This window comes from Dromiciops gliroides, chromosome 2, assembly GCF_019393635.1.
Source record: "Dromiciops gliroides isolate mDroGli1 chromosome 2, mDroGli1.pri, whole genome shotgun sequence".
Classification (NCBI taxonomy): Eukaryota; Metazoa; Chordata; class Mammalia; order Microbiotheria; family Microbiotheriidae; genus Dromiciops; species Dromiciops gliroides.
This window is the reverse complement of record NC_057862.1, coordinates 577,246,314-577,260,836: the sequence shown is the minus strand read 5'-3', so window position 1 is coordinate 577,260,836 and position 14,523 is coordinate 577,246,314.

Genomic DNA, 14,523 nt, shown 5'->3' with positions numbered 1-14,523 from the left:
TAATGAACTTGAAGCCCAGAGAATTTAAGTTATTTGTCTAAAGTTGCATAGTAAGTTAAGGCAGAGCTAAAATTAGGATCCAGCTGCCATGCTATTTCTAATACCTGCAAGGTAGCCATATATTATTATTATTATATAGCCATAATTTATTTTCTTGCTACATTATTTATCCTCCTCCTTTTTTTCTTCTCCTTCTTCTCCTCCTTCTCCTTCTTCTTTCTTCTTCTCCTTTTTCATAGTGGTAGTAGTAGTGGTGGTAGTAATAGTAGTATTGAAACAATATTTATTAGGCACTTAGATGCCAGACATTGTGCTATTTCTGGGGATATATATACAAAAAGCAAGGCCATTTCTGCCCTCACTTTGCTTATATTCAACCAGAGGGATATAACACACATAAGGAAGGGAAAGCCAGGGACAATTTTGGCCTGAGAAACCACAGAACTGAATGAATGGAGGACCATCAATTGACACAGTGGCTAGAGTGCTGGTTCGGTGGATAGGGTTTTGGGCCTGGAGTCAGAAAGACTCATCTTCATGAGTGCCTCAGATATTTTCTAGCTATGTGACCTTGGGCAAGTTACTTACCTCAGTTGTCTTAGTTTCCTTGTCTGGAAAATGATCCAGAGAAGGAAATGTCAAACTCTTCTAGTATCTTTGCCATGAATAGGATCACAAAGACTTGGACGTGACTGAAAAATGACTCAACAACAACAACAAGGCTTGTACTAAATAAAGTGCTCTGGAATTAGGACACCTTAGGTTCAAATCCCACTTCTGAAATCGGTGGCATTTAATTTAATTAAGGTACTAAGAGAAAGAGGTGTAAATTGGCATTTGAGCCCGGCAAGCAAGCCCACCAGAGTGCTCTGTAGTGGGTCTGGAGTGAAGCAGATATGATGAACTCCTACCACTCAAAGGAATGTGGTCCCATTGTGGGAAATGGAAGACTGGTTTGGAAGAAGTGGTGAAGCTGCAAAAATGACTCCATCTTGTAATTGGTTAGGAGCATGGGGATTTAAGCTCATTTTCTGTAGATTCTCTCCAAGTCTTTTTGAAATAACCAGTAGCAGACAGGACAATGGATTCCTAATCTTATTCCATGTGGTTTTAATTTCTTCCATTAGATCTCTGTATTTTGAGGAGTCCTCAGGCAACTGTCCAGGATTTACAGGCTTAGAGGCAGCCAAGTGACCCGGGGTATAGAGTGTAGGACCTAGAGTCAAGAAGACCTGAGTTAAAATCCATCCTTAGACACTTCCTAACTATATGACCCAGGGCAAGTCACATAACCTCTATTTGCCTCAAGTCCCCTCAATTATAAAATGGGGACAATAACAGTAACCTACCTCACATAATTGTTGTGAAGGTCAAAGGGGGTAAATTTGTAAAGTGCTTCATATAGTGCCTGGTACACAATAGGTTCTATATAAATGCTAGTTATTTTTATTATCATATACTTACCTGTATACTGCTATCATCTTTGTAGGTGAAGTTCCCCCATTAGGGGTCTCCTACTCCCATGAAATTATAAATCTTTAAAATGAGTAAAAGACAAAACAAAGCAATATGGCATAACAGAATGGGCATAGCAGATTTAGAATCGAGGACCTGAATTTAGATTCATTTGCTCCTTGTCTTTGGATAAGGCATTTAACTTCTCTAAGCTGTTGTTATTGTTCAGTCATTTCAGTCATGTCCAATTTTTTGACCCAATTTGGGTTGTTATTTTTTGTTTAAATCTTTCCATCCCCAGCTCTTTTCACAGATGAAGAAACTGAAGTAAACAGGTTTAAGTGATTTTGCCCAGGGTCACACAACTAGTAAGTATCTGAGGTTGAATTTGAACTCAAGTCTTCCTGACTCCAGGCCCCATGATTTAACCACTTTGCTGCCCACTTCTCAGGGCCTAGACTTCCTTAAAAAAACAAGGTGTTTGAGGGGCAGCTAGATGGTGCAGTGGTAAAGCACCAGCCTCAGACACTTGACACTTACTAGCTGTGTGACCCTGGGCAAGTCACTTAACCCTCATTGCCCTGCAAAAAAAGAAGAAAGAAAAGAAAAAAAGGTGTTTGGATCAAATAATCTCTAAGATCTTTTCAGGCTCTAAGCCTATAATATTATGATCCTAGAATGAATGAATTAAGGGGCAGCTAGATGGCTCAGTGGATAGAGCACCGGCCCTGGAATCAGGAGGACCTGAGTTCAAATCCGGCCTCAGACACTTAACACTTACTAGCTGTGTGACCCTGGGCAAGTCACTTAACCCTAATTGCCTCACTAAAAAAAAAAAAGAATGAATGAATTAAAAAAAACATTTATTGAGCATTTCCAATGTAAATGTCAAACATTGTATTATGAACATTGGGGAAAAACATAAATGTAAGGTATCTCCTCTCATGGTGTTTACTCTATTTAGAGGCAGACAGGACATTGTAAGGGAAGATGAATTTGATTCCTGACCCAACTACTTAAGTGGTATTTGGAGCAGAATATATTGGTGTTCTCATGGTAAATGAGACAAACTAACAGCTGTGGAGATAAAATGTGCCAGGTAGCATGGCTTCTCAAATATGCCACCATTTCCATTGTACTGAGAATTTCTTTCAGCAAAGATAGTTAAGCTGGGAGGAGCAATTATCGTTGCTGTAGTAGTGGTAGACTGGCACAAGACCCTATTGCTTTGGGGCATTTCTGGAGTAGAAGCAAGGGTGTGCTGGTAAATGTTTGACTACTTGTTCTTTAAAAAAAAAAAGGACACTCAATATACTTAAGTGTATTGTACATTTGAGGTTTAATTTGCATCATTAAAATGTTCTCTACCCCTTTCCTAAGTCTACATAATCAATGAAGCAATAAATTAAGCTGTGATTTATAGTGTTTGTCAATCCAAGTTGTAGATGCTTACACTGAAAATTTGACAATTAGCTCTTGAGTTTGACCTGGCTCCAGCATACCCCTGATAGGAGTAGAAGAAAGACAGATCCAGGTAAGACTCTGGTATTAAGTGAAGAAACATACCGTGGTTGTAGTTAGTCAATAAACATTTATTAAGTACCTACTAGGTGTCAGGCACTGTGTTAAGTACTGGGCATACATAGGAAGGCAAAAGACAGTTCCTGTTATTAAGGAGCTCATAATCAATTGAGGAAAACAAGAAGTGAACAACTATGTAAAAACATGTTATATTCAGAATAAACTGCAAATAATTAACAGAGAGAAGGCACTACAATTAAAAGGAATGGGGAAAAGCTTCCTGTAGAGGAATGGGCTTTTACCTAGAAAGGGAAGCTAGGAGGTGACAGGCAGAGAAAATGCCTAAGGCTAAGAAATGGAGCAGTGTCTTATTTGTGGAACAGCCAGGAAGCCTGTCTAAGGATGGGAGGTCTGGGTAGGGAGGAGGCCCTGTAATATGTAAGAAAATTGGAAAGGTGAAGGGGAGGGGCAAGATTACACAGGGCTTTGGATGACAGAAGATTTTATATTTAATTCTGGAAGTGATACAGAGCCACTGGATTTTATTGAGCATGAGAGGGACATGGTTGGACCTGTGCTTTAAGAAAATCACTCTAGGGGGAAGCTAGGTGGCACAGTGGATAAAGCACTAGCCCTGGATTCAGGAGGACCTGAGTTCAAATCCAGTCTCAGATACTTGACACTTACTAGCTGTGTGACCCTGGGCAAGTCACTTAACGCTCATTGCCCCACAAAAAAAAAAGGAAAAAAAAAAGAAAATCACTCTAGTGGCTGAATGGAGATTGGACTAAAGTGGGGAGAGACGTGGCTTAGACACCAACCAGCAAACTATTGTAATGGTCCAGATGTGAGGTGGTAAGGACCTGCACCAGGGTGGTGGCAGTATCAGTGGAGAGAAGGATATTTTCTAGAGATAATGGAAAGGTAAAAGTAACAGTTCTGGCAGCAGATTGGCTCTGGGGGTGGTGGCATGGTGGTAAGAGAGCGAGGAGTCAGTGATGCCTGGGTTTTAAGACTGGGGGGACTAAGAGTTTAGTGGTGCCCTCAATGACAATAGGGAAATTTGAAAACAGGGAGGGTTTGGGGGAAAAGATAACGAGTTCAGTTTGGGGTATGTTGAGTTTAAGATGTCTACTGGACATTCAGTTCTGTCTGAAAGGCAGTTGGAAATGTGAGATGAGATCAGCAGAGAGGTCAGGTTTGGATAAGTAGATTTGAGAATCAGCAGCATAGAGATGATAATTAAATCTAAAGACGACTTTGTGTTTTGTATACTGTTGGTGTTCCAACCTGCGGCAACGTAGAAAAGTGGCTACAGTGGATATGTTTTAATTCTCACAAACATCTCATGTAGAGTATAGTGTCTGAGACTGAGACCTGAAGCAAAGCTGAAGTTAATTACACCTTAGGGGAGTCTGTAGTAACACTATGATTCAAATTCAACTTAGGCTCTGACAGCCTTTGATGCCCTAAAGAGTGTTTGAGGGGCGGCTAGATGGCGCAGTGGATAGAGCACCGGCCCTGGAGTCAGGAGGACCTGAGTTCAAATCCAGCCTCAGACACTTGACACTTACTAGCTGTGTGACCTTGGGCAAGTCACTTAACCCCCATTGCCCCGAAAAAAAAAGTGTTTGAAAGAAAAAAAAAATATATATATACAGAAGCTGGAGCAGAAAGCTGATAGTCACAGAATCAGACATGGATGGTACCTCAAAGAGCACAGGAGGTTCCAACTCTTGATTCACAAGAATCTCTTCTACAGCTTATCTGACAAATTCAGCTTTTGCTTAAAGATCATCAGTGAATGGAAGGTCTCCTCCCTTGCCTATCACCTCCTGTTTTTGAATAGCTCTAAATCTTAGGAAGGTTTTTTTTGTTTTGTTTTGTTTTTTATGTCAAGCCTATGTTTCCCTCTCTTCTCTACCCATCACTCCTAGTTCTGTCCTTTGGAGCAAAGCAGAACAATGAGACTAATCTTTCTTCCAGATGACAGCTCTTCAATATTTTATTCTAACTGATCCATATTTTTGCTTTAAAAAATCCATTCCAATTCGATTCAACATACATTCGTTAATTGCTTACTACAGGTAAAACATATCCCTAGGGAAATACTGAGGAAATCAATCTTTTGTACACTCCACTTGCTAGGCTTTGCTTAGGTATTGGTTCAAGGGAGATGCTCTTCAGCTGAAACTCGGCTTGATGTAGACATCATTATATCTATACAAAGGCATTAGTCCTATTTGTGGAACATCTTAAATTTTTAAAAGATGAATTTGAAATAACAAAAATGTGAATATTATACAGTAAAAATTTAAGAGATTAATGATATGTATCTATTATTTCCTTTCTATCCTCTTCTAATCTGTTTCTTTATTCACCATTAGTGTGTATAGTTTTTATATAGTTATAGGCGTTTTTGCTTTGAATTGTTTTGAATATTTCCCCATATGTCTTTGTAGCTATATTTTTCGTTTTAATAATGCAACTAAGTCCAATGTAATCCATTGTACTCCATTATATTGATACACCATAATTTGGTCAGCTATTTCATAATAGTCAGACATTTAGGTTGTTTCCACTTTTTAGCTTTTACAAATAACGTGGCTTCAAAATTCTTGTTGACAATAATTATTACTTTTTTCTTTCTAATTATAGCCTTAGAGCATATTTTCCAGTAATGGAATTTCTGGGTTAAAGGGTATGGTCAGTGTTATAATTTCCTTTGTGTATGACCAGATTGCTTTCCATATATATGCACCAATTTGTAATGGGTGACTATACCTGTTCTCCATAAGTTTCCCAGCATTGAGTTTTGTCACTATTAATTATTGTTGTCAATTTGATGGTTGTGTGGTCATAGCTCAAAAAGGTCTTGGTTTGAATTAATTTTATTATTAATGATGAATACCTTAGGTGATTACTGTTTGTGCTGGCTCTTTTCTAAGTTGTTCAAATCTTTGGATAATTTATTTTATGGGAACTGGGGTTTTTCCTTTTCATTGTGGTTACATTTTTAGGGTGCTTATCACTCTAAAAGGTGGATAGTGTACTATAGTGGAAAGAGTGATAGAATTGAGTTCAGAAGATCTGCGTTTGAATCCTAATTCTATCATTTACCTACTGGGTGACCAAGAGTAATTAATTTATTTCATGTGAGCCTAATTTTCTTTATTTGTAAAATGGGGATAATTTTAATAGCTTTATTTCTCAAAAGATTTTTGTCAAGGAAAGTACTCTGTAAACTTCAAAGAAACTCTATAAATGTGAGTAATCATCATTATTTTTTTTCCATCTGCTATGGTACCAGTAACTTCTTCCATTGGCTTAATATCAAATTAATATTGAATTAAATTAAATCCAATGAGAATTTATGAAGTCCCTACTATGTGCAAGAGACTATGCCAGATTCTTTTTTGTTTGTTTGTTTTGTTTGTTTGTTTGTTTTTTTAAGTGAGGCAATTGGGGTTAGGTGACTTGCCCAGGGTCACACAGCTAGTAAGTGCTAAGTATCTGAGGCCAGATTTGAACTCTGGTCCTCCTGACTCCAGGGCCAGTGCTCTATCCACTGCACCACCTAGCTGCCCCTTATGCCAGATTCTTAATATATAAAGACAAAAAAGGAGCTTACTTCTGGAAGTGCATATCAGGTATAGGAGGACAGTCTAAAATGACACCATTCTAGGAAATAGAATGGTACATACAGGGAGCATTGCATTGGCTGGTTATTTACCTGGAAGATCAAATGGGGGTTGGGGGGAAGTAATATCAACTCAGTCTACAAATGTTGGGTAATCCTGGATTATAGAGACATAAGGGCATGGGGAGCCAATTCTAAGCAAGGCGTAATAAGAACCTAAACTATGGTGGTAACCATGTGAGTGGAGAGCAAGGGATATGTGGGAAATATAATGGGTCTAGAATATACAAGATTTGGCAACTTGCTGAATATGTGTGTAAAGGAGGAGGGAAGAGTCTGAAATAATTCACAGGTTGTGAACTTGGGTGATTGGATATTACCCTTAGCAGAAATAGGGAAATTAAGAATGGTGAATTTGTGGGAGAAGAGTATGAGTTTTGATTTGTATATATTGAATTTGAAATGTCTATGGGATATCAAGATGGAGGTATTCAGCAAGAAAATACTGTGTGGGACTGAACTTCAGGAGATAAATGAAGGCTGATTATATAGATTTGGGAATCATCCGAATAGAGATGATAATTGTATCCATGTCTGCTAATGAGAGCACCAAGAGAGTGAGTGTTGAAAGAAATGTGAGTGGCACTAGGATAATACACTAATATATCTTAATTGGTCTCCCTGCCTCAGGTCTCTCCCTTCCCCAATCCATCCTTTAGACAGCACCCAAGGTGATGTTACTAAAGCATAGGTCATGTCACTGCTTAAAAAGATTCACTGGCTTCCTTTTGCATCAAAATAAAATACAAAATACAAATTCATGTTAGGCCTACTTTTCTAAGCATATTTTATGCTATGCCTAATCTCTCACATGATATTCAAACCAAACTAGCCTGCTTGCCATTCCTCAGCCATCTCATCTCATCTCCCATCTCCACACCTTTGCACAGAGGATTATAATGTGCTACTATATTTTTACTTCCACTTTTTAAAATCCCAAGTTTTCCTTCAATGCTCAAGTGCTGCCTGCTTTATATGGCCCTGCCTTATGCCCTGAGTTGTGAATGCTTCCCATTTATCCTGAAATTATTTTTCATTTACTTTGGGTTTGCTAAGATATATACATGTTGTTTTCCTCAATATGTCATAAACTCCATAGGAGCAGGGAATGCTTTGTTTTGTCTTTGTATCCTTAGGGCCTTGACATGTAGGAGGTGCTTAAAATATTTTTTGATGGATTGATCGGTAGATACTGGTCAGAGCATGAATGATGATTCAACAAAGAACAAGAATGAGTAGTCAGACAAGTAGGGGAACCAGTATTATAAAAACCCAGGATGAAGAGAGTGTTTAGGGGAAGGGGTGGTGGTTGTGGTGGTGTCAATAGTATTGAAGAAGTCAGAAATGATCATAAGAGGCAACATTTCTGTAGCACTTTAAGGTGTGCAGAACAATTTCCAATCATTATTTCATTTCATTCTTTTTTGTTTAATCTTTCTTTCTATGAAAATATATTTCATACAAAACACCAACTTACATTAAGAATAACAAATGTAGAGGAATTTAAATTCAGCAAGGTGTTCTGCTACATCTGTACAGACATTTCAATTTACACCCTGATCTCAAAGATTTCAAAGGAGTGGTGTGTTTAAAAAAAACAAAAGAAAACCCTGTGGTGTTAGCTTCATACCCTGTTTGAATTTTATACATTGGTATTTCCATATGTACACATGACTTACAAAAGTCTTCACATTCATGAGCATAAAACATGCTGTCCTTAGGAAGAAGGTCCTGGATCTGAGTTATTCTTATAACAAAGTCAGATTAGTGAGGTATCTCATTTGATTCTCCCAGGAACCCTAGAAGTAGGTGCTATTATTATCTCAATGTTCCTGATGAGAAAACTGAGGCTGGGAAAGGTTCAATGGCTTGCCCAGGATCACACAGCTAATGTCTGAGATCAGATTTGAATTCAGATCTTCCTGACAAGTCCAGTACAATACTCTATTCATGATGTCACCTACTGTGTGTGTGTGGTGGGGGGTGGGGGGCAATTGGGGTTAAGTGACTTGCCCAGGGTCACACAGCTAGTAAGTGTTAACTGTCTGAGGTTGGATTTCAACTCATGTCCTCCTGACTTCAGGGTCAATGCTCTATCCACTGCGCCACCTAGCTGCCCCTATTACCTACTTTTTGAAGATTGAGAAGCTGCCTTTGAACTTAGCCATTAAGAGATGGCTGGTAAACTTGGAGAGAGCAGTTTCAGTGCCCTCTGAGATTGCCTTGCACTTACATTGTATATATCTTGTATATACATAATTGTTTACATTTTGTCTCCCCCATTAGAATGAGAACAAGGGACATGTTTTTTCTTTGTTGGTAACCCAGCCCTTAATAGAGTCTGGAATATAGTAAGAGCTTAATACATTCTTGTTGGCTGACTAACTGATGGTGGTGGGGTGAGAAGTCATATTTCAGGGGCTGAAAAATGAATAGGAAATAAGGAAGTTGAGGCAATTCATATAAATGAGTTTGTCATGCAAAGTGGAGGAAATATGTCAGATCATAGATTGAAGAAATGATAGGGTCAAGTGAAGGCTCTTTAAGAATGGGAGAGATCTGGGTAAGAATGTAGGTAGCAGGGAAAGATTCAGTGGATAAAAGTTAGAAAGACAAAAGGAATCCCTTTGCCCCTGAAGGGGAAAAACGCTGGACAACATATGAGGGAATGGGAATAGGGTTTCTTTCATCAGAGAATGGTGCTGGGCAGCTAGGTGGCGCAGTGGATAGAGCACCAACCCTGGATTCAGGAGGACCTGAGTTCAAATCCGGCCTCAGACACTTAACACTTACTAGCTGTGTGACCCTGGGCAAGTCACTTAACCCCAATTGCCTCACCCAAAAAAAAAAAAAAAAGGAGAATGGTGCTAAGGAAAACAGGGCTGATATTGAGGAAGACTTAGTATATAGAACTGGAGAGAAGAGGACATGATGAATGGCCTCCATTTTCTTGGTAAAGGATGAAGTCTAGTCTTCTGCTGAGAGAACAGGGAAAGGAATGGTGGTTGTTTAAGGACAGAAGAAGAGAAAAGGCGCTGAACAACTGCCATGCCGAATGTGATGACTTAATCAGGGAAGAGTCAAGGAATTGCCAGGAAGTCATGAGGGTTCAATTGAGATTAAGTAACATACAGTTGTAGTAGCCTCAACCACCAATATTATGAGATTTTCTCCAAGGACAGTCATCAGCACATAAAAGTAGAAAAGGCGATAGAGGGTCAGAGTTAAGAAAAGGAATGAACTGGGCAGCTAGGTGCAGTGGAAAGAGTGCCAGGCTGAGTTTAAATCTGGCCTCAGGCACTTACTAGCTGTGTGGCCCTGGGCAAGTCACTTAACCCTGTTTGCCTTAGTTTTCTCATCTGTAAAATGAGCTGGAGAAGGAAATGACAAACCACTCTGATATTTCTACCAAGAAAACCCCAATTAGGGTCATGAAAAGTCAGACACAACTGACACATAGGATAAGGGGGCAAGGGAATTAGTATAAAGCAGAACTAGTTAACTATAGAGTCACAACCATGAAGGAAGGTCGGAGGAGGGGTGGTGAACTGGCAAAATAGAGGAGTGGTAGAATGACTAGAAGTCATGATGAGGAATAGACAAAGTGAGGCAGAGACAAAAATTAAAAGATAGGAGGTCAAGATGTAATACAGAAGGATGAATGATCATGCATACTGTCCACCTCCAAAGGAAGAACTGATATTGATTGAACACAGACTGAAGTATGCTTTTTTTCACTTTCTTTCATTTTTTTTCTTTTATTCAGGTTTTCTTATACAAAATGACAAGTATCATAATGTTTTACATAATTGCATATATATAACCTATATTTGATTGCTTATAGACATGGGGAGGGAAGGAAGAAGGAATAGAATTTGGAACTCAAAACTTTAAATAATGCAAGGAGGAGGGGTTTATCTGAGATTATCTGTATGGACAGGGTGTGTGTGTGTGTGTGTGTGTGTGTGTGTGTGTGTGTGTGTGTGTGTGTGTGAGAGAGAGAGAGAGAGAGAGAGAGAGAGAGAGACAGACAGACAGACAGACAGACAGACTTAGGGGCTGGTAAATAACAGCAACCAGGAACTGGGTAGTAAAGATGGACGAAGAGAATCTCAAAGGAGGAAAGGTTGTTGAATGATGTGAGTTATTGTGTGCCTGAGTGTTAAGATCCTTTCATTTTTAGTTCTCTTTCTGGATTCTACTTTCAGTTCCATTAATATCCTTGGTTCCATTTTGTGTGTGTATGTGTGTATCCAGTACCAGTTAGTTTTAATTATTACTGCTTTATAATTTGGGGGTGGGGTTGAGTTGTTCAGCAATCAGTGGGGAGTGTGGCAAGAGTGAGTCTAGTATGGACTTGGAGCAAGGGGACTGCATAGACTTCTGTTGCCATTTCAAGACATGCAGACTGGAATAGAGTGAACCCTAGGTTTTGATGGGGTTTGGAGTGAATGAGAGAGGAAGGAGAATCCGTTGAGTAGGGGAAAGGATCACAGAATATGTCGTTGTTGTTCATTCATTTCAGTTACGTCCAGCACTTTGTGACCCCATTTGGGGTTTTCTTGTTAAAGATACTGGAGGGGTTTGCCATTTCCTTCTCCAGCTCATTTGACAGAGGAGGAAACCAAGTCAAACAGGATGAAGTGACTTGCCCAGAGCCACACAGCTAATAAGTGTGTGAATCCAGATTTGAACTCAGATATTCCTGACTCTAGGCTCAACATTCTATCCACTGCACCACCTAGCTGCAGCTAAGTCTACCAAAGACAAATTGCTTCACAATTTTGTTTCAGACTGGCAGGCAGAACTATGAATAGCGATTGGCCCTAGGGTTAACTGCTCAAAACGGCATCTTGGGTAAGGGATGTAAAACTTGTGAAGAGATCTGGATATTTGTGAGGAAGTCACAGAGTGAATGGGCCCAGAAAGGAACTCACCTAGAGTGGAGAAAAACACATCACCAGGTAGTTTCCTATTTTACCTAATTACTCTGGCTGACTCAGTGCTAAATTCATTTGTCTCTACACTACCGAAGGAACAAAAGTACCCTCAGCGCCTTCTAAATTTCAGGACCTGAATCAAAACCTCCAGTTGCCTTGTCTTCATTATTGCTTTCGGATCCTTCATTAACCCTAAGGCATAAATGGCTAATCACAACTTAAAGTAATTAAGTTTATAGCCATTTAAAATAAGAATCAGAGCTTAACCAAAAGCAATAAATCTCAGATGGTGGAATTGCAGGCATTGTTCAGAAGGTTGGAGAGGGCTTAGAAAGGGGTATTAGGATCTCTTCCCATCCTTCCTGGGACCATGCCACTTAGGACAAGGCTTCTTTCTCTACCTGTGCTACCATAAGGCTGGCTGTAATTGGATTCTCTCCATTTCACTTGTAGTGATTCACACTGAAGTCTGATTCTGCTCAGTCTTTCTTTGTTTTGATTCTATTTATTCTTTTGCAATCATCTGCAAGCCCGCTTCCTAACTTTTTTACCAAATGAGAACAAACAGGTGGTTAACTTTAATAAAGGTTTGGGAGAATTTGTCAGCATCTCCAGTCCTGTTGCCCAAACTGGGTTTTCCAAGGTGGGGCTCTGGGGCTGCCAGTCTAAATATGATTTGACAACAGTTGTTATGGCAACCACACTCCACTCCATAAGTTTCTAATTCAGAGAGGAATGTGAAATCATGGTCATGTGACAACAGCTGTGATGGGGAGGGCACAGATGAGTTTAAAGAGGGAGAAAACGGGAGGAAAATAACAACATGAGATACAGTTGGGAAAACACAGAAAAATTGAGTTAGGACAGAATAATTGAATATACTTTAGTGGCAGCTGGGAATTGGCTAGTAATGTCTGTCACGGTTCCAGGCAGGGAGCAAGGGAGAAACAATGAAATGGTTGGAAATGAGACAGGGTTTTAGGGACACAGTTGGATCTTGCTTCTACCAGAGCTGTCCTGACCCATCTGGTCCCCAGATAGGCTTCTCCTAGAAGAAGAGATAAATTTCCCACAACCAGACAGAAAGAATGAATCAATGGGCCACTGTTTAGACTTCATCATCTCCAGACTTTACTCTCCCTCCTTCCTTCCCTCTCATTGCTCTTTGAATGTTCATGCTTGGCTGTCTCCTCTTCCCTTTGAGAGTTCCTTGTGGGCAGAAATGTGGATGTTGTCCATTGTGTGAAAGACATTTCATCTTTAGTAAATGGACAATTGTTATGAGTGGGGGCCAGGAGGGGCAATGGAATTTGGCAGACGCCCAGGGGTCCAACTTGATCAACTTAGTAGTGTTTGAATTGGGTGTGAAAGCAACAATAAATTGCTATAGCAACACTGGTCCCATGACTCAACAACCTTTTGTTTAGTGAAACTATTCTGCCTTAATCTATTATCTTCTCCCTCTATTGATCACTGTTCCATTTTTTTTCTCTATGACTTTGGTACCTTCACCACTTTTCCATCTTCTATCTTCATCCTTGGATCCACATTAATGAACCTTCTAACACTATATTCTTACTCCTCAGCTCCTACCACCTCCATCCGTGTTATGCTTCATCATCATTCAAAACTGTTCCACTTCCAGGATCTTTAATTCTGAAATTCCACTTTCTGACCATAATCTCCTGTCCTCCCACCTCTGTAGCTCCATTAATTTATCCATACCTAGTCTTCACCCTGGTCTTTATTCCTATGTACTTTCTGTTATCAACCTGGTTTTGGTTTCAATTTCCTACCTCCCTTCCATTTAATCAATAATCCCCTTTTCTACTCAACTCCCTTTCTGCTATTTCTACCCTGCTAACCCCCAACTGTGGATAACTTCTATGATCTGCTTTCTCCACTCCTTTTTCTATGATGTCCAGAGCCATTGGAGAAAATTATATTTTGTTGACTATGTCCAGAATAAGTTTGTGCTTTTTGTTTTCAGCTAGGCCACCACAGTCATGTGACAGTTCTTTGACTCATCTCTTTTTCAAGCTTTAATACTCTTCACGAGGACTGTTCCAAATGTTTCTTTCAGGCCTCATCTTTTGCCCTTCTTCTCTACTCTCAGCAGATGATCTCACTTCCAATTTTACTGAAAAGACTGAGGGTGTCCTTTGTCAACTCCTCTAACTCTGCTGCTCCTCTCCTTCAATCTTCTCAGTGTCCTCACCCAACATTTCCTCTTTCCCTTTGGTCTTGAAGGAAAAAGACCTCCTCCTTGTCCATTCATATAGTAATTCCTTCCACATCATGGAGGTTAGGGGCATGGGGATTCCATGATGTGGAAAATCTGTGTAAATTTTTTTGGCTCTCCCTTAGTGCTAGAGGAGATCTGATTTTTTTCTTTCTTTTTCTTTTATGCAGTGTTTACAATCCCTTACTATAAAATTTGGGTTAAGTATTTGGTTATAGACTCTGTGTTATCTGCTGGCCTTCCCCAAATTTCCAAAAAACTCCCATCTAATTTCTTATGCTGACTTGTGATATATTGAAACCACAATGGGGAAAGTTGAGATGTGGAAAGGATAACTATTTACATATCATATTTTACTTATGATGTCATTGTTTGTTGTTATTGTTATTATTTTGTCATCTCAAACTCTTCATGGCCCCATGGACTATACTGTTGATGGGATTTTCTTCAGGAAGATACTAGAGTGGTTTGCCATTTCCTTCTCCAGTGGATTAAAGGAAACTGAGGTTAAGTTACTTGTGCAGGGTCACACATAATGTGTTTGAGGCCAGATTTGAATTCAGGTCTTTCTGAGTCCAGGCCCAGTGCTTTATCCACTGAGCCAGCTAGCTGCCTCCTAGGCAAACAGAGGTTAAATGATTTGCCCAGGGTCATACAGCTAGTAA